Genomic DNA, 5,543 nt, shown 5'->3' with positions numbered 1-5,543 from the left:
AGTCAGAGCTGCCTTTTCGTCAGTGGCAGGATAGACGCGTGGCTTGCAAAGGAGAGAATTAACTTTGCTGACTTGCAATATGTGTGTGTGTTTAAAGTGCCTTTTGGACCTCTTTTGCAAGAAAATAACATTCAGAGCGAACCTCTTTCGAAGCAAGAGTGTTATTGGGAGGACAGGAGCATTGTCTTGGGGTCTTGGCATTCCGCTCGTCACAGCATGCCACGCCGCTGCTTTCTGGACGGCAATCACAAGGTTTGGCCTGCGTGCTGCGGAGAACAGTCTTTCTCTGCCACCATCAGCATCTGGACCATTGGCTAGCGCAGAAAGCAGCTGAGCTTTGGACTCATTTCTGGGGCCATCACATGGTTTGGTTAAAAGGGCATCTCTGAGCTGACGACCTTTTTTTTGCTTGAAGAAGAAGAAGGAGGAGGAGGAGGAGGAGGAGGAGGAGGAGAAGGAGAAGGAGAAGGAGAAGGAGAAGGAGAAGGAGAAGGAGAAGGAGAAGAAGAAGGAGAAGGAGGAGGAGGAGGAGGAGGAGGAGGAAGAAGAGGAGGAGGAGGAAGAAGAAGAAGTAGAAGAGGAAGAAGAAGAGGAGGAGGAAGAAGAGGACAAAGAAGAAGAGGAGGAGGAGGAAGAAGAGGAGGAAGAAGAAGAAGAAGAGGAAGAAGAGGAGGAGGAGGAGGAGGAGGAAGAAGAGGAAGAAGAGGAGGAGGGGGAAGAAGAAGAGGAAGAAAAAGAAGAGGAAGAGGAAGAAGAAGAAGAGGAGGAGAAGGAGGAGGAGGAGGAAGAAGAAGAAGAGGAGGAGGAGGAGGAAGAGGAGGAGGAGGAAGAAGAAGAAGTAGAAGAGGAAGAAGAAGAGGAGGAGGAAGAAGAAGAGGACAAAGAAGAAGAGGAGGAGGAGGAAGAAGAGGAGGAAGAAGAAGAAGAAGAAGAGGAAGAAGAAGAAGAGGAGGAGGTGGAGGAGAGGAGGAGGAGGACGAGTTTGGATTTATATCCCACCTTTCTCTCCTGTAAGGAGACTCAAAGGGGCTTGCAAGCTCCTTTCCCTCTCCCTCCCCCCACAACAAACAACCTGTGAGGTGGGTGGGGCTGAGAGAGCTCCGAAGAACTGTGACTAGCCCAAGGTCACCCAGCTGGCATGTGTTGGAGCGCACAAGCAAATCTGGTTCACCAGATAAGCTCCCACATTTCAAGTAGCAGAGCGGGGAATCAAACCCGGTTCTCCAGATTGTTCTTTCTTAATGTTTTAAATACTCCCTTCATTATCATTCATGAGCCTTTATTGGCATAATCAGAAAGAAAAATTAATACATCGGTAATAAAAGCAAAAAAGCCCCCAAAGGACCATAACAGATGCATACTATTAGATACTCTCAGCTATCTCCATAATAACATTGGCGACCTCTTCACAAAAACCAGGGTCAAAGTTATTCAGCAATAAAGATAACCCAATCAGATCTGGCAGCCCAGATTGGAAAAGCGGATATAAATTGATATATGTGGATCTGATTTTAACAAATCTGGTGCAGTGCAGAAGTTGGTGGGCCAGGGTTTCAACCAGTGGTGGGATCCAAAAATTTTATTAACAGGTTCTCATGGTGGGTGGGATTCAAACTGTGGCGTAGCACTAATGGGGCTGGGCGGGGCGGGATAAAGGGGCGAGGTAATGGCCGGAAGCAAATTCCAGGCGCTGAGAGGGAATTCCTGGGGCGGGGCTGTGGCGGGATGCAGCCATGCACCGGATCCTTGGGCGAAGGAAACGAATGCGCGCCTTGGCATGAACGGCTGCCATGGTACACGCGCGGTGCACCTCCTGCTGGATCACTGCTTCAAGAAGTTCATGCTGGCGCTGCTGCTGAGAGGAGGAAGGAGCGTCTACTAAAGGCAAAAATCGCAGGGAAAAAGAGCTTAGCCATGATGGTAGTAACCCCCTCTCGGCACACACAAATAATGAGTAACCTACTCTCGGGAACCTGTGAGAACCTGCTGGATCCCACCTCTGGTTTCAACCACATTGGATTTGAATACTCCCTTCATAGAATAAAGGCCTTTTGATCCGCTATCAGGAAATAGGGCCAACATAGTGACTGCAAGCTTTGGGTTTTGTATTTTATATGCACTTGTGCGTCATAAGGAAGACAAGGTAAAGGTAGTTCCTTGTGGAAGCATTACTGACCCCTGGAGTGATGACACATCGTGATGTTTACGAGGAAGACGTTGCCATTTATGCAGGCACTACTTACCCCCGTCCCACAGCTGTTCGCTTTGCAGTTGGGCTTTCCCGCAGTTTTTTTGTTCACACAGGGGTCCCTTCCGCACGTGCAGAATAATGCTCTTTCAATCCACTTTCAATGCACATTGCAGCTGGATTTTACTGGGCGGAATCAATCTCCAGACAACAGAGATCAGCCCCCCACCCCCCGGCTTTCGAGGTGGACACGATGGCATTATATCCAACTGAGGCCCCTCCCATCCCCAAACGCCACCTTCCCCATGCCCTCCCCCCCATAGATCCCCAGGAATTTCCCAACCTGGAGCTTGGAATCCTAAGCTGTGAATGTAACCTCTATCTGTGGGTTCTGCGGGGCAGAACTTGGAATGAGTTTGCAACAACAATTTTTAAAAACAAAATGGTTTACTTTCTTCACGTCAAGGTCCTGTTCAGGTTGCATTTCCAAGTCCTTATATTTACAGTCTACTGATACTGCCAAGTCCAATTCTTCTTTGCAAGTGGGTTGGCTCCTGAAGACTCCAAGGGCTTGATGAACAGAATTCAACATGAGGAAGGTTTCCAGGAGAACTCTCACCCATTACAACCACAAAAAGAAGCCCTGAAACAATAAACTCCAACATTTACAACATAGCAAAAATAAACAACTACCTTCCCAGTAGTTCCCAACAACATTGCAGTTACCTTAACAAGGTGTTAAGGGCTTATACAACCAAGGTCCAAGTCTGGTAGCCTCGTCTCCTCCAAACTACATGAGCTCTGCAGCCTCTTGCTGCTTTGAGTCTCCACCCCTTTCTGGGTCAACCCATTCTGAGCATGGGGGTTACACGAGCACACTATAAGCCAAGCGTCTCCTACATATGGCCCTCCGGATATTCATGGACTAGATTTCCCATTCATTGCCTCTGCTGGCAAAGGCTGATGGGAATTGTAGTCCATGAACATCTGGAGGGCCATAGGTTGAAGACCCCTGCTATTAGCCACCTTTGGTCCCTGATGGGAAGCTGGCGGGTGTACAAATGAAGTACGTGAATAATATTTGAGCACTTGCGCAGCTGGGCGAGCGTGCTGAACACCGTCTCAAACAGGGGTTGGACGCATATTTGAAAGTCCATCGATTGAACGCCCAGCAAACTTCATAAGAACATAAGAACAAGCCAGCTGGATCAGACCAGAGTCCATCTAGTCCAGCACTCTGCTACTCGCAGTGGCCCACCAGGTGCCTTTGGGAGCTCCCATGCAGGAGGTGAAAGCAATGGCCTTCTGCTACTGCTGCTGCTCCCGATCACCTGGTCTGCTCAGGCATTTGCAATCAGAGATGAAGGAGGATCAAGATTGGGAGCCATAGATCGACTTCTCCTCCACCAATCTGTCCAAGCCCCTTTTAAAGCTATCCAGGTTAGTGGCCACTTCATTCTTCTGGGGTTGTGGACTCAGGGCAGGAGTGCTGAAGCAGCCGTATCCCTCCCTGGGATGACCCCCCCAGGATCAATTTGTGCGGGCTTGAAAGGTCGTGAGAACGTGCTCTCCCTTGACAGACCGACTTATCACACCTGAGTGGGAATCTCAACCCCTTTTTACCAACCGGCCGTATCTTCAGCACTGGATTCCGCACATCCGTGCCACGAAGAGCGGTGCTTTCCCATGGGCCCAAGGGGCCCTCCCTCAGGGCAAAAATATCTCTCAAGGCCTTGCTTGACACTCTAACCTCAGGTTGCCAGCTTTGGCCTGGGAAATCTGAAGGGGAAGTCTGAGGAAAATGGGGGGGGGTGAGAGTGGGGGGTTGGGGTGGGCCAGAATCATGGTGTTGGAAGAGACCCCCAAGGGCCATCCAGTCCAACCCCCTGCCATGCAGGAACACACAATCAAAGCACTCCAGACAGATGGCTACCCAGCCTCTCTTAAAAAACCTCCAAAGAAGGAGACTCCACCACACTCCGAGGCAGTGAATTCCACTGTCGGACAGCCGTTACTGTCAGGAATTTCTTCCTAATGTTTAGGTGGAATCTCTTTTCCTGCACCCTGAACCAGAGGTGGGATCCAACCAGTTCTCACCACTTCTCTAGAAGTGGTTACTAATTTTTTCTGAGTGCCGAGAAGGGGTTACTAAAGCAACCTCCCTGCCCAATAGGGACTGGAGGTGCGTGTGTGCGGTGGCGCCATTGTTTGAATCCCACCACCATCGGAACCTGTTATTAAAATTTTTGGATCCCACCACTGCCCTGAACCCATGACTCCTGGTCCTAGTCTCTGGAGCAGCAGAAGACAAGCTTGCTCCCTCACCAACATGGCATCCCTTCAGATATCTAAACATGGCTATCATGTCACCTCTTAACCTTCTCTTCACCAAACTAAACATACCCAGCTCTCTCCCCCTGTAGGACACAGATTCCAGACCTTTGACCATTTTGGTTGCCCTCCTCTGGACCCGTTCCAGCTTGTCAATGTTCTTCTTGAACTGCGGTGCCCAGAACTGTACACAATATTCCAGGTGAGGTCTAACCGATGCAGAAAAGGGAGGTACAATGACATCCCTCCATCTAGACACTATACTCCTATTGATACAACCCAGAATCCCATTACATAAGAACATAAGAACTAGCCTACTGGATCAGACCAGAGTCCATCTAGTCCAGCACTCTGCTATTCGCAGTGGCCCACCAGGTGCCTTTGGGAGCTCACGTGCAGGAGGTGAAAGCAAGGGCCTTCTGCTGCTGCTGCTCCTGAGCACCTGGTCTGCTAAGGCATTTGCAATCTGAGTTCAAGGAGGATCAAGATTGGGAGCCAGAGATCGACTTCTCCTCCATAAATCTGTCCAAGCCCTTTTTAAAGCTATCCAGGTTAGTGGCCATCACCACCTCCTGTGGCAGCATATTCCAAACACCAATCATTGGCTTTCTTGTTGCAATGAAGATCTCTATCCTCTGTTGTTTGCTCCCCAAGGGAACTGGCTGGCCACTGTGTGAGACGGGATGCTGGACGAGATGAACCCCTGGTCTGATCCACCAGGGCTCTCCTGATATTCTTAGGTGACTGACCCAGGAAAGAAGCATAAGGCTAAGTTCTCTGGGTTAAGGGCAAGGAGATTGTAAGCCCCTTTGAATCTCCTGCAGGAGAGAAAGGGGGAATATAAATCCAAGCTCCTCCTCCTCCTCTTCCTCTTCCTCTTCCTCTTCCTCTTCCTCTTCCTCTTCCTCTTCCTCTTCCTCTTCTTCTTCTTCTTCTTCTTCTTCTTCTTCTTCTTCTTCTTCTTCTTCTTCTTCTTCTTCTTCTTTAGGAGGAGAGAGGTGGACATGGGCCACATGGAGGACCT

General features: G+C 49.6%; 1 long non-coding RNA gene across 1 annotated transcript in view; it reads right to left on the bottom strand.

Annotated features, from left to right (window-relative positions):
- Positions 1 to 2,771: 2,771 nt before the first annotated feature.
- The window catches only part of LOC125425809, a 31,341-nt gene continuing 28,569 nt past the window's right edge, over positions 2,772 to 5,543 (bottom strand). The window contains exon 3 of the long non-coding RNA XR_007243454.1: positions 2,772 to 2,831. This is a non-coding gene — a long non-coding RNA (uncharacterized LOC125425809). The remainder of the gene's footprint in view (positions 2,832 to 5,543) is intronic.

Source organism: Sphaerodactylus townsendi, linkage group LG02 (assembly GCF_021028975.2).
Source record: "Sphaerodactylus townsendi isolate TG3544 linkage group LG02, MPM_Stown_v2.3, whole genome shotgun sequence".
NCBI classification, from domain to species: Eukaryota; Metazoa; Chordata; class Lepidosauria; order Squamata; family Sphaerodactylidae; genus Sphaerodactylus; species Sphaerodactylus townsendi.
Note: the sequence above shows the minus strand (reverse complement) of the source record. Positions and strands in the feature narration are given on the sequence as shown.